Here is a 15,477-nt window from a genome sequence, read left to right as displayed (position 1 = left end):
ATATGCCTTCTAGTGCCCTGTGCCTCTGCTTCTCATATTTAGAATTAGTCTTTGGGGAGTTGTGGCCTGTTTTTGTCTGTGGAAGAGTGCCCACAAGCTCTGATATACTAGGAAGCAGATTCTGCAAAGTTAGAAAAACATGTTCCCCCTTCTCAACCGATTCAGTCCGATCTGCTGTTGTTAAGGCCAAATGCATGTGGTTTAGAAGCAAGCAACAGCCTAACAAAGAAAGAGAGTGGTTATAAAAGCTTCATGGAAAGGTCTTCATGGAAATGAAATTTGAATGAGAAAGGGGACAGGTAACCAAGAGCCGACCTCCCAAATCCTTTGATAGCTGCAAGGAATCCCCCTCTGCCCCTCCCCCAGGGGAGGGAAGCCCTAAACATTACCCCAGGGAAGCTTTTTATCAGAAACTGGAGCAGAACATTTTGGTGCCTTATTGCAAAATTGTTTTTGTCGTTCGAATCTATCTCTGGGCTTGTAGGCTTTCGTTTGGTATTGCCGTGGGGGTTCCGCCCCCTCCCCTTAGGGAAAACATCTGGCAAGGGGCCTGATGTAGCTGTGGGGGCATCTTTAGCCTCCTTCGGACTGGTGACGTTCTGCCCCTTCAGAGGTGAGAGGAACTGGCTCCTTCCCATGTCTGCTGCTGCTAGCGGCCGCCCATTTGAAGTGTGGCTTGAAATCTCCTCAAGAGGGCAATTCGCACCAGAAAGGAGCTGAGGGAAGAGCGTGCGCTTAACTTCAAACAAATGTATGCGGCTTGGGCTTCTTGGAGCCTGCCTCACACCGCCTCGGGGAATGTCCTTGGCTTTGCTTTTAGCTCTGCCTTCCCCCCCCCCTCTTGGAAGAGGCTCCCGGAGAGGTTTCAAACCTATTTGGAGGTTCCTCTGTGCCTCTGGCAGGGCTGCTGGTCATAGCTGCAGGGACCAGATTCCGACTTGTGTCCTCGGAGGAGCAGGGGGCCAACATCTTGGAGCACATGGTCCCCTGCTATCCAAAAAGGCGATTCATGCTGAAATTCAAAGGGCGCTTCAATCTGGGACTTGAAAAGCGGCTTGTGCTGCAAAGAGCTGCCGCGCCCTTTGCTGCCGATGGGATTAGCCTTCTGGAAGCGGCAGCTCGTAAATGAGCTCTGCTCCCGGCTCCCGCTGTGATCTGGTGAGGCTTGCAGAGGCTCAGTGTTGCAGAGCGGCTGGCGGTCCTTGCTGAGTGACCCAGGTCACCCTTAGTGACCTAGGATGTGTGCCAGCTGTTATGTCTTAGCCTCGAAGACATGGCTCCATCTCCAAGGCTCGCCATTGGTCGAGGCGCGCACGTGGCAAGAGCGGGAAAGTCACCGTGCTCTGATTGGCTAACCATGGGACTGCCTGCATATAAATTGCTGTCAAGCGGGAACTATTCAAGCTTACTGGTTCTGGAGTTGCTGTTGCATTAGCTGTTCTAATAAAGCCTTGTTATCCGAGTCCTGCATTGCCTCTGTCATTGCCACCCCACTGGAATTTAATACTGGCAACGAGGATGGGATACTCTGAGGCATAGGAAGAGCTGTATAATGTAAGAAAGGTTTTTTTTTTAATTAACACAAGGCTTCCAGCTAATCGCTGAGGCAATCTCCTCAGAACGTGTCTCCCTCAGAATGGCCACTTCAAACAATTTTGCACTGTTTGCACCAGGGTTAGAGTCCTGGGAGGCATACATTGACTGTTTCGAATGCTTCCTCGTGGCAAACCATCTGGCTAAATTGCCTAGTGAGGGAAAGAGAACCCAATTCCTGAATGCTTGTGAGCACGAGATGTTCGGAACAGCCAGGGCTTTGGCCGCCCCGCAACCAGTCCAATCCCTTTCATGGGAGACTTTGTTGGCAAGACTGCAGAACCATTACGCCCCAGCTCCGTCTTGCATAGCTAGGTGCTATGTGTTCCAACAAAGGCTTCAGAAGGAGGGGGAGTCAGTAAACCAGTACGTGGCTGCCCTCAGGGCTGCGGCATTGCACTGTGATTTTCCTAATTTAGATGACTCCCTGCTTCAGCAATTTGTGTGCGGGGTGACCGATTCGAGGCTGCGTCGCTGTTTGTTGGCCCGTTCTGATCTCAGCCTGCAAGCGGTGTTAGATGAGGCTCGTGCCTCTGAGATGACCAATGAGTCCTCTGCCGAGATTGAAAGGGGTGAAGCCGCGGTGCCCCCTGCGTTACCATCAACTAAAACTGTGTCTATTCATCATGGGGAGGTGGACGAACATTCTTCATCTGACATTGATGAGGCTGGCGTTGACCACCTCAAAACAGCAGGTGGCGGAACAGGGCGCTCACAAAATAAATTACCTCAGAGCCACTGTGCTGGTTGTGGCGGGAACCATGCCCGTGCCTGGTGTCGTTTCAAATCAGATATTTGCCACAAGTGTGGGAAAAAAGGACATTTGGCTAAGGTGTTCCGCGCACCATATCCTCCTCAAAGTCAACCAGCTGACCGTTCATCTAACCGCAAGCCAAACTCACGGTCTTACCACACCTCGGAGGACTGTTTTGCAATCTTTTGCGAAAGTGGCAGGCCGTTCTGCTGACCAGCCAGACCAACGCGACATCAGGGAATAAGATTTACCTCAGCATCCAGATTGAGGACAAGCATGGAGGTGGACACTGGCTCTTCAAATTCTATTGTATCCTGGTCCACTATCAAGCGTTTGGTGCCTTCCCTAGCCAAGAAGTGCCTGTCACCTTGTTTTATTAAGTTGTGGGACTATCAGGGGAACTATATTCCAGTAGTAGGCAGTGGCCAGTTCCAAGTGGTCACTCTGAGTTTTAAGGGCAGGCTTCCCCTCATCGTCATCCAGGGCAACCTCCCCAGTATGGGGTGCATGCAATGACAGGCCTTGATGAGTTTCAAGGCCTGATGAAGGAGTTTGCTGCAGTTTTTGATGGGTTGTTAGGTAATTATAAGGGAACCCCCCATTAGTTTTAATTTGGACCCTCATATCGCTCCCATCCATCTCAAGCCCAGGAGTATCACCCTGGCCCTGCGTCCAAAAGTGGACGCTGAACTAAACAAGTTGATTGCCCAAGGGGTGTTAGAGCCCGTGGAAATGGAAGACCCCCATCGTGATTCCTTTGAAATCCGATGGCTCCATTAGATTGTGTGGGGATTTTAAATGCACAATAAACAGAGGTCTCCAATCCAACCTCTACCTTGTCCCTGTAGTACAGGAACTGCTTCATATGTTGAGACGGGGTTCCATTTTTGCCAAACTGGACCTTGCCCAGGCGTAACAGCAGCTTCCTGTGGCTGCTGCTGCTGCAGAAGTTCAGACTATCGTCACCCACAGGGGAGCTTTTAAATGCCGGCAGTTCCAGTTTGGTGTCAGTGTATTCCAGAGTCTCACGGAGCGATTGCTCCATGGCATCCTGGGAGTGGTCTCCTACTTCGATGATGTACTTATTTCAGCCAGAAACAGCACTGAACTCATGGCGAGGTTGCGTGCCGTTTTGTCGAAGTTCCAGGAGGTGGGGTTAAAGCTTAAGCCTTCTAAGTGTCAGATAACCGAAGTGAAATTTTGGGGGTATCTGATTGATGCCAAGGGCGTCAATCCTACCACCCCCAAGATAGCAGCCATTAAGCAGGCTCCTGTACTGACCAATAAGGCCTAATTGCAAGCTTTCCTTGGCCTCCTAAATTTCTACTCCGTGTTTTCGCCCCATAAAGCCTCTGTAGCGGAGCCCCTACATCGGCTCCTCGATAGCGGGGCTACATGGAGGTGGGGTCGTAAGGAGGCAGCCACTTTTGTGGCTGTAAAGGAGCTTTTAACATCCAATGCTGTCCTTGTCCAGTATTGCGACCTCCTTCCCCTGACGCTCAAATGTGACGCGTCACCATTTGGGGTGGGTGCTGTCCTGAACCACAAGCTCCCAAATGGGTCTGAGGCATCTCTGGCATACTTTTCAAGTACTTTGTCCCCTCCAGAACGAAATTATAGTCAATTAGACAAGGAGGCATTAGCAACGGTAGCTGGAATTAAACGATTCCACAACTACCTTTACGGACTTTTTTTGAGTTAGTGACAGACCATAAGCCTTTATTGGCAGGCGATAGACAAACCCCTTCGATCTTATCGCCCCGCATGTCCCGTTGGGCCGTATTCCTCACTGCATACAATTATAAACTAATCTATTGGCCCAGCAAACAGGTGGGGCATGTGGATGCCCTAAGCCCCCTGCCGGCGACCAAGGCTGAACCGGATCCTAACCCTCTGGTTTTACTGATTGAGGACCTCCCGGTTCCCTTAACAGCCACAGATGTTGCCACCCATTCAGCTAGGGATGCTACTCTGGCCCAAGTTTTAGATTGGGTAAGGAGGGGTTGGTCGAAGACGCAGCTTACCTCGCAGTTCCTGCCGTTCAAGCACAGTCAGCACGAACTGTCGGTACAAGAAGGGTGCGTACTGTGGGGCCATAGGGTGGTCGTTCCTCCTCAACTTTGAGAACCTATCCTCCACTGTCTGCACGAGGGGCACCCTGGGATAGTAAGGATGAAGGCCCTGGGCCAGAGCTGCGTTTGGTGGCCTGGTCTGGATCAGGATATTGCACTGTGGGTGGCTAGGTGTCAGGAATGTCAGCAGTCCAGGCCAGCTCCCTGTACGGCAAAACCTAGGAAGTGGGAGGACCCTAAAACTCCCTGGGCTAGGATTCATTTGGATTTTGCAGGGCCGATCCACGGACAGATGTTCCTGGTAGTGGTTGATGCATATTCAAAGTGGGTGGAAGTTGTCCTAATGCCATCGACCACTACCGAGGCTCTGATTAGGGCATTGCAAAAGATGTTCACAACTCATGGGTGCCCGGAAGTATTGGTATCCGATAACGGGCCCAGTTGACATCTGCGTCTTTTCAGATGTTCTTAGCGGGACACGGCATCCGCCAAGTCTTGGTGGCCCCTTACCATCCCTCCAGCAATGGCATGGTGGAGCGGACAGTGTGATCTATTAAGGAGTCTCTAGCTAGGCTAGGTCCAGGAGATTGGCAGGCCTGAATAGACGGATACCTGTTAGTACAGCACACAGTTCCATGTCCCCTAACTAACCGCAACCCTGCAGAGCTGTTAATGGGTCGCCGCCTCCGGACTAACCTTGATTGGCTTCACCCCAGCTATTGCAATATTGCAACCTATTGACAACAATGACCACGCCAGGGGTTTTGAAATGGGGGCTCTGGTTTTCACGCGGAACTATGGGGGTGAGCCGAGGTGGTTAATGGGGTACATTCTGCAATTAATGGGTCCCTGCTCTTACAGGGTTGGCCTAGGCGATGGCCACATTTGGTGCCGCCACATTGATCAGCTGCGACCGCGGATGGCCTCAACACAGATGCCAGCTGATCTTTTCCGGTTGGTCCTATAGACCCCCCCCCTTTGCTCTGGACACCTCTGCAGAAACGCCACGCTGCCTGACCCAGCGGTCTACCGTTCCGGTGCCAGACTTACCTGGGCAATCAGAGTTGCATCCAAAGTTGCCGGGCGGAGAGTTAGCGCAGTCACAGGCAGTTCTCCTGGAGAAGACTCCTCCTTCTCCTGCATCAGTTCCAGACGAGCCAAGAAGATCGGACCGCATGCATAGGCGGCCTGCCTATTTGCAGGATTACGCATGCGCCTGACTGGTGGAGCGGGGTGTTATGTCTTAGCCTCGAAGACGTGGCTCCATCTCCAAGACTCGCCATTGGTTGAGGAGCGCATGTGGCAAGAGCAGAAAAGTCATCGTGCTCTGATTGGCTAACCGTGGGAATGCCTGCATATAAATTGCTGTCAAGCTGGAACTATTCAAGCTTATGGGTTCTGGAGTTGCTGTTGCATTAGCTGTTCTAATAAAGCCTTGTTATCCGAGTCCTGCCTTGCCTCAGTCATTGCCACCCCACTGGAATTTAATACCGCCCCTGGGGGCTAATGACAACCGCCCCTAGCACCACCAGGCTTTCTGTGAGTCTCCAGATATTCACTCAGGCAGTTGATGGTAGTATTTACGCTTTTTAAAAATGTCTCTAGTTCTTTCCTTAGGATTCTCAGGAGTTCCAGGATGGCACAACTGCCCAGTTGAGGGCTAAGTCGATAACTGGGTAGTACCTGGTGACCAGGGCATGGCCCAAAGAGCTTATCTGACTCAGCCCAATCAATGAGAGGACAAGGTCAACCCATCCTGGATACTCCTCCCCTCACTATGGAGAAAAGCATTAGACTGTATTCATATGGAAATAGGAGCTACTTTCACAGGACATAATCTGAGTTGCATTGTGAATGTAAACAGAGTCCATATGCAAGGCATGGATGTTCTCATTATGTCACAAAGGAAAGCAACCCACAAATGTCAGGGACCAGGTGCCTCGTTCTTCTCATGATGTGATTTGCATAGACTTCCTGCCACTATGTGAGATCGCATCATGGGGAAACAGTTTCATCACCTCTGTCAACAATCTCAAAGGTGTTGCTATATGCAGGATTTTTGTTTTATCATTTTACGACTGTTTTACAGTTAATGGTTTTATTGTTGTCAGCTACCCAGAGTTGCTTAAGATGGGCAGCCATATGAATCAATCAAACAGACAAACAAACAAATCTGCTAATAAGTCAGGGCTTTTTAATGGAACAAACGATGCTATTTAATGCTGGGGTGGGAGGGGAACAGGCTCTTTTAATTGTAGAGAATTTAGGAAGGTTTTATTGGATTATGACATGCATAATTTCTGACTGCTAGCTATGCTGGCCATGATAATAAACTGCAATCCGACAATACTGTGAGAGCCACAATCCCCCTACCTTCACCCCTGTGGTTTTTTTATTTTACTTTTCTTTCCTTAATTATGATTTCTCTATCAGCCATCAGTTCATGTTGGTGTAACATCTGGAAACACAGAATAGAAATTAGGATAAAGAATGTCCATTTCACAAAAGCCAAGGTAACTGTATACACAACTGAAGCCTGTTTTCTTCCCAACTCTTTTTCAAGCTCTCTTAAGCATATCTAAGTGTTTAAATCATATCATCATTCCATAGTTTTGCACTATTTAATAACTTTCTGGCGCTCATTATTTATTTCTAGAAAAGACACAAAGCTTCCCATTTCAAACGTAATTATTAACACTGTTCTATTCTAACCAAGGACACCAATTAACAAAAGACAAGACAATTTTATAGGATAAAGGAGACTTTAACTTAAGGAAAGAAACTACTTCACTTTTGAATTATATTAATTAATTCATGTTTTTTGACTGAAATGGTTTTAATTAGGATTAAGTTTCTTAGACAAATAAGCAGTTCCTCATGATATATTTTTTAAAAACATTCAAGCTCAGCAAAGGATCCTTTGTTTTGTATGTACAAAAGGAGCCTACTGCATATAATTATATTTAAGGTGTATCAAAAACCAGGCCATACAGACCAATCATATTATGTTTTATTAATTTTTTAACTAACTTTTTAAAGAGAAAATGTTAATGGGCTTAAGTATGCTCAAAGATCATATAACCAACAAGACAGGGTTTAAAAGAAAACAGCAAACAATTCTAACAGTTAATGTAATTTATAAAATAAATTGTGTATAATGCTTGACTTTTTGTACATTACATGTATAAATTGCTGTATTTTTTTGTTGTATACACCACCTCCAAAATTTTCAGCAACTTAAAAACATCACACATATTTACATATTTATTCTGAAATAAGTATATCAAGCAATTGAGCCCACTTGCCAAGATCTGATTCTACAAACATACTCTACAAAACATATTGTTAAATTACTTTTAAGATTAAATTTCAAGACCACGAGATAAGATTAGTTTTTGAAAAAATATGGATTTTAATCTACAGGAACTGGTTCGTATGTATTTTAATGAAGTGATATGGACAATCGTATAGCCTGTAGGAATGGCAAAGGAAAGAAAACAGATAAAATTACTCCCTATTGAAAGAGAAAAGAGAACAAATGTTAAATATATGTGAAGCGAGATAGATATTTAAACATGATTTAAACAGTTTTAATGTTTTTTTCTTTTGTGTTGACTTTTTGAAATATTTATGAATTTTTTTTTAAAATCCCACACTTTTGTAGATTTTCCTCTCAAATCCATGTGTAAATTTTAAAAACGTAAACATTAAATGGGGCAAAACTCACTTAAAAATTATCTCACTTAGCAATGGAAATTTGGTGCTCAATTGTGGTCGTAAGTCAAGGACTAAGTGCACTTTAAATGTTACGATAAAAGGAGAAACTTGTATTATCCCTCAGTATTGCTAATGAGCTTTGTATATCAGTAGCATAAAAAGAAGGATTCTGCGTGCTCACCGTTCTCTTCAAGAGAACAACTCATTGGTGATTTTAATAAGTATCATGCACTCTTATCCTCTTTACAGATCATTGTGTATCTATTCAGATTGAATGAATTATCTGTGGGATGTGAATATATAGTTACATTTACCTTAACGTGTCCAATGCCAAGTGAAGCTACGAAAATTCAGGGGCTATTCAGTAGCTTTGTAAGATTGTTCAAAGTTCATTGGTCCAAATAATTATCTGCTATGTTTGTATTTTTAACATGTTTGATTTGTATTATGGGTTTGGAAGTTGCATTTTTGTTGTTTATTGTTATATGTACACTCCACCTCACTACACACAATACCTAAATTTGCTAATGATACAAATAAGCTACTTTCTATAAAAAGAGAAAACCTAATTTTAGAGCAACATCTAAGGGTTTTTTGATCCAAATTGTAAAACCACAACTTAATATGGTATATTTCTGCTAGGAACTCTTTGTACATTTTTTTTTACTGAAATGAATAGACAGATGTCAAGACCATAGTAAGCAATTTCTGGTATATTCATAGGGGCACGTGTAGCAGCTGATGAAATGTTTTTGCAGCATGCATGGATGAATAGAAAAGAAAACTGACTTAGCTGTTTAGAACAACAAATGTGTAAAGTTAATGGGCCAGCAGGGATAAGCAAAATATTTGCTTTAGCTTTGTTTTATATACTCTGAAAGAATGGAATTTTCCTATCATTAGAACATGTACAAAATAGAACAGTAGCAACACTGATTTTAATTAAATAGGCTTCAAGAATCATATATACTAGTGATGGTAATTTAATAAAAGGACCATATTCTTTGCTTTGCAGAAAAATAAGAGATTCTGTTTTTTGTACTAGTGTAGCTATTCTAGACTAATAGCTTTTGAAACTGTGTTGAGACTAGTACATAAATTATAACCATTTTTTCTAGAGCAGAAGAGAACTGGGTAGAATCTAGCAAACTAACGGGTACATTAAAATCAAATTAATATAATGGGCTACAGATGTACATCATCCTACTACGGCTGTAATATAATTTGTGTTTATAGTTAAAAGCTTTGCAAATATGCAGTATACAGTATTGTTCACTTTTGTTAATTAACTGCCTGTTAATTCATTTGTCATTAAAAATCTATTCCTTTCACTGGATTGCAACCATTTTCAAAAACTAAAGCACAAAGATGCAAACAGAATAACAACTTGCTGTACAGGTCTTTCCTATAGTAGAAATTAAGCATTTAGAATCCATTTGATTCAAAACTTTTGATATTTTGACATTGAGAAAAAAACACTAATAAACACATAACTTTAAGAAGTATAGCATTAATTGCTCTGTATATATATATATAATTGCTTCTTTCTCTTCTTGTATGCTGTTTATAAGGGCATAGTAAAGAAGAATAAAATACTGTACAATAAATAGTTGTTCAACAGAAACAAATCAAATCTATATACACTAGATGAATGGAGTGGAGATTGGCTTACCCAATTTCAAATACATTTAAAGTTTAAATATGGTAACCAATGGAAAGCTATCCAATTATGATAATTTTCAGTACAGTTTTTCCTTTGCCATCTTTTATTGTTAACAATCAATTGAAATTAACATAATTAGAAGTCTCCTTAGCATAGGTTAAGGGCACAATTATGGCAAAGGGTATATAATCAACAAGAGCTATTGAACCCATCTCATAAATTCAAAGCAGAAGAAGTCAGCAGCATATATATTTGTAAATCTAGTTATAAATTCCTCTAGTTCACCTCCTCCAATATTCTCCATCTGTCCGTTACTGGACTATTATTTTTTAAATTATGCTTTGAAGTTATCAAAGTTATAAGTGGCATCATTCACACCTACTGGGGAACACAGAGCCTTTATTTACATCCATGCAATCGAGTTCAATTAGGTTCTCTTTTGTAAGAGCCAGCCTTAACCTTTTAAACACAATTGTTCTTAAGAAAGACTTCTCAAAAAGTTGTTTTTCTTCATTTCCTTACAATAAGAAGCCTTTCCAAGAAGTTTTTCTGCAACTGGTAACTGTTTTAAGCCTCCGAGGCACAGTCCTCAAGGTGCTGTACAGTCACTTAATTATGGGATTTATCCACACCTCACTAAAACAGGGTGTTCGTTAAAGATCATTAGAAGCATTAAGATTTATAAATAAAGATTATATACAGCAGCATCTTCCCGGTTTGATTAATGGAACTTTGAACTAATAATTGTAAATAAGGATCAAGCAGGCCTGGAAAGACTTCGTTTCAGAAAGAAAAAGAAGGAAAAGAAAAAGATGAAAGAGAAAAGGGCAGATCTCTTCTTTGTCTTTTAAGTTGTCTTAATTGCTTTGTGTTTGTTTAGCTCTTATTCTTACTCAGTGGGTACCCTCTTTTCAACAAAAAAAGATGAGGGGAAAAAAGAAAAGAAATTATTATGAAATACAGCAAAACTATATATTTTAAAGGATCATCCGTTGTCTGAGTTCGTATTTATTTACAAGACACTTTCAGCTGTAAAATGAAAAGAAGCAGCAAAATTTGAAGTGAAATATTATGTGCTTGATGGGATGTGTTTGTGATTTTATAGGCCAAAATATACATATCATACAAATCAAGTATGTATTAAAAGTGTAACTAATAAAACAATAAAATACAGTACCTACATATTTTCTATTATTCCATTTATCCACTCAAATTGGAAGATGGCATTTTAAATATTCCTTTACAAAACACCAAATTAAATCAACAATAAATTACCATTTATTTTTCTCCAAATAAAACTGTTTCTGCTTATATTTTTATACTTGCGTTTTTAAAACAGAGGGCATAAACTAACAGTACTGAATTTAATAGGAAGGAGTTAAATGTATTCTTAACTATTTTGTTGAATTAAATAGGACATAAACATGCTTATTTTGACTACAAGTTTCTCTTGTAGCATTAAATTGAATAATTTCATTTATACTTACTTTTGCATCATATTATAGGGATGGAAATATATTTCTATGGATGCAATTACATTTTGTAATTTGTATGTATCTTTCATGTTCCTTCCAAATAAAATTATGTCAACAAATTTCTTATTAAGATGCTTGTGAATTTACTGTAGAAGATTATAGGAAAGACTAACCAACAATAATTTCAGGTTTCACCAGTAGATGTACCGCACAAAAAGTGTAGGAGAGGTTTTAATGGGAGTTATAATCAGATCACAAAGTAATTAATTTGTGACTGAAAGTAGAGAGGCCAGATCTCAGATACGAATGTCTACCGCTATAAACACTAATGCATTTAAGGGAACGTTTCTTGGCACAAGGGGATGAATCCCTCTCCCAAAAGTCTGAATGTCCATTGGTCCCAGTTACAGGTTTTTTTCCATTACCTAAAGCAATGGCCCTGCAGGGGGAATTTAGTGTGAGGAATGTAGTTAAGGAAGTTAGAAGGAACACTTTCTTTTTTATAGGATACCATTATCATTCCTATAAGAGCCTACATAAGAAAATGCTTTCTATTGAAACCGATGAACATTTGGAACTCTAAGCAGTAAACTTACTTTGTCTAAACCTTGTTATATAAGCAACCGGGTGATTTTTGTCAAGGAAGAAGTGGCAGTGCGTAACAGAAGATGGTCCAACAAAAATCAGTGTGAGAGAAGATGAAGTCAACTGTTAAACAACATGAGAAGCCTTTTTCATATTTATCAATTTAGGGTTAGATCCATCTCTAATAAATGCATGTGAATATTAGGGATATGGAATTGATGCTCTTTCCTACTTGCATTGTTGTATCACCAAATCACTTTGTGATTTGATATCTTTGGCTATGTACAGGTAATACATATGACCAGGTCAGTTAAAGATCTAATGATGCAATTTGTACAGTGTAATAGATTTGATCAACATTAAGTCTTCTAGAATATTTCTCAATTATCACACCTAAATATAAATTGGCCAGTGCAGATTTTAAATATATTTTATTCAGAGAGCTTATGCACAAACCTTTCAAGCATTTAGCAATTTCTCTTTATATTTACTTTACAGATTAAATCCCATAGGACTGCAATGTTAATAGACTAGAATGCTATCCTTCTACATATCAATTAATTTTAAGCATAAAAGTGTTAATATGAATATATATTTCTTCCATTTGGCTAAAGTGCTATTTACTATTGCCCTTTGGGACGATATAGTTAATACATTCATGCTCACTTGTGAATCATTCTAAAGCAGTTTTGCAGACTTATGTAGATGATGAGCATTCACATAAAAAGATACCGTACTTTATGTTTTCTCTCTCTCTCCATCATTAAGAAAGCAATTCCAATTTTGGCCTGATACCAAATGAAAAATTCCTTGAACTTTGGCAGAGAAGAAATTTTGGTATTCTGGTAAAGAATCCTGCAGTCAGCACCGTATTTTAGAAATTTAATAGCAATAAGGGAAATATGGTAAAAATGAACAAGAAACACAACACTTTGAAACATAGCAATTGTGCATAGCTGATTTATGACACCTCTGAAATTCAGTTGTGCAACACATTAAGTGTTCACAGCACACATTCTGAACATATATTATTGCTTGCTAAGGTAACTGTAAATGGAACATATGGGTACAAAGATTTTTAAGAAGAAAAAACACGAAATGTTTAACAATTTTAAAAGAAAAATCAACAGAATTAGAGATTTAAAATAAGAAGGTGAAGAAAATAATATATGCCAGCAATACAGCATAAATTGAAGTAAATCAACCAACTAACTACACATAGTAAAACTATCCAGAGAAACTAGATCTAGAATATACTATTTACCATAACTATTATTATGTTGAAACAAGATCGGTAATCAAAAGCATACCAAACCCAGATAAACCCATTGCACTGAAGAAATAAATTCCAGAGAAAATATTAAATTCAATACAAAATTGTATGTCAAGGATCTGACTCAAATCTTCTAAGAGTGCTATAAAAGTCAGTGCTTCAGATTCTTCCATATTAATTTTGAGACAAAACAGGATATAAAATTCAAATGTATTACTCTAAAACTTTTGGTTAGCCAACACAACCTGTAGATAACTAATTTCTTATGAGATCCTTTCTTTGAGCACCAGTATTTAATATCATATTCAAAAATTTATAACATTGTACTGATTTTTCTTCTCCAGAAAACAAATCAATTTATGATCTCTAATGAAACCTTCTTTTAGGCAGGTTTTTGTCACTCTTCTAAACAAACCTGCATCCCAAATTGAATTTGATTTGGAATAGGATCCCACAAAACTCAATCTTCTTTTTATGCTTTGAGCAAAAATTATTTTAACACTAAAAAACAGATTAAAATGGCAGACCCCAAGGTAAAATAAAATTCATAGTTTATACTACAAAAGACATCTGTGTTTTGTTGATAACCGTATTACACGGGCAAGTTGCCATTCACTTCAATTTTACTTTCATATTTTAAAGAGAAATGTTCTTTTCCTGGGGTTCTTTGAAATAAATACTAGAGTTCATACATTAAAAACTTCAAGCGGATGCCCAAGGACACATTTATAGCTTCAATAATATTCATTCTTTAAAATTAAAGTGCTGTTAAAATTACAAGGCCATTACTGACCTCTCAATACTTAATGTACTCAAAACACTTCATCCAGAATATAAAAAGAAGAATATTATGAACATCGATCTGTCTAAAGATTGACAGAAAGGTAAAGTCAGTTATCTACATGGCAAATACACGGAATATCTGTTCCATCGAAAATATATACATTTCCTTAAATTGGCTATTTTCTCACACATGCACACAGCTTTTGGTAAAGCATCATCCACAATAAATCCTCCATACAAATAGCACGAAATATGGGCTAAGAGTCAATATTCACCTACTCAAGGTAATACAATAGGCTTATTATATCTTCTGCAAACCCATTCAAAATGCTGAGAAATCTTTCCACAGCGAAAACAAAAGTTTACCAAATTGGGGGGAGGGGACGGGGGGGCATTCAACTTTGATTTTTTTTTAAACATTTTGGAAAATACTGAAAAACGGCGACACAGAGTTAAGCCACTTTAGCAAATCATGACTAACGAAATGAATAAAACTTTCTGAAAAGTATTCAAGATGAGGGGAAGGAAGAAAGGTCATTCCTACCACCATTCGTTTGCCGTTCTGGTAGCCCCCTTAAAAATCCCCAACGCAACTTGGGACGCACACTTGCTGAAGTTTGGGTAGGCATTTCGGGAAAGGCTCCAGGTAGACCAAGTACCAGAAACGGCGGCACGAAAGAAAGAAGAGCCCCTTCTTCTCCAAAGACGGGACGGGAACCACACCGGACCCAAACCAACAAGTTCCCACCCTCAGTAAAAAATAAAAATAAATAAATACGCGCAAAATAACCTCCCTGCAGAGGATGGAGCGCGCATACCGTCCCCCAGGGCAGAAGAAGGGCTGCAGACCCCCGAGTCCTTGGGCCGGGAGCTGTTCCGCAGGCTTGACCACATCGCCCGCAAAGCCCTTTCGACAAGTGCGCTCGCCCAACGTGCCCAATGCGCGTAAACCTCGCCGATGCGCTCGGCAAAATCCAGGACCTGGAGAAGAAAAAGCGGCACCGGAGAGACAAGACGAGGATGGTTGGAAGCGGGAGGGGGCTCCCGAGTCCCGTCCACTCACCGCGGTCTGCTGCTGAGCGTCTGGCGCCGCCGAGCTCCCCGACCCCGCCGGCGCTCGAGGAGGAGGAGGAGAGCGAAGGAGCCTGCAGGCGTTTAAAGGCAGCCGTCACCGCTCGGGCTTGCAAAGTCCGCAGCCGGCAAAGGCGCGTTTCCCTTTCCCTTCGAGCAACGTGCCCTCCGAAGTCCTCACGAGGTCCCAGTGAGCATGTGCGCGCCAGCTCTGCACATGCCCACTGAGGACCGAGATGCTGCCGCCCTGCCCTTAGCTTGCCCTTCACCTAAAGAAACCGGCGGCTTTCGCGCGCGTACCCCGAAGGCGAGAGTCGCCGGCCACTTGGAAAGGGACCGTCGGGGCGGGAAGGTTGTCTGGAGCGCGCGCCGGTGTGGGAGGCATAAAAGTGGATGGCGGGTGTGCAAGGAGGAGGAGGAGGAGGCGGCAGAGGAAGGCAAAGGAAAGCAAAGGAAACCTCGGTCAACGGGGAAAGGCGTCTTGCAATTAA

The 15,477-nt window shown here is 41.5% G+C and overlaps 1 protein-coding gene across 4 annotated transcripts in view; it reads right to left on the bottom strand.

Moving 5' to 3' along the window:
• Nucleotides 1–15,161, bottom strand: part of EYA2 (EYA transcriptional coactivator and phosphatase 2) — a 144,370-nt gene extending 129,209 nt beyond the window's left edge. Inside the window, exon 1 of one of the 4 annotated variants that reach the window (XM_081948082.1) lies at nucleotides 14,979–15,161. The gene's annotated coding sequence lies outside the window, so the exon portion shown is untranslated. Of the gene's footprint in view, nucleotides 1–14,459; nucleotides 14,540–14,733; nucleotides 14,845–14,978 lie in introns of those variants that run through there. The other 3 variants (XM_081948084.1, XM_081948085.1, XM_081948083.1) reach the window with 3 other exon arrangements.
• Nucleotides 15,162–15,477: the final 316 nt, after the last annotated feature.

The sequence above is a fragment of the Natrix helvetica genome (assembly GCF_964273705.1).
Source record: "Natrix helvetica genome assembly, chromosome: 3".
NCBI classification, from domain to species: Eukaryota; Metazoa; Chordata; class Lepidosauria; order Squamata; family Natricidae; genus Natrix; species Natrix helvetica.
The sequence above is the reverse complement of the archived record's forward strand: the minus strand, read 5'-3'. Positions and strand labels throughout refer to the sequence as shown.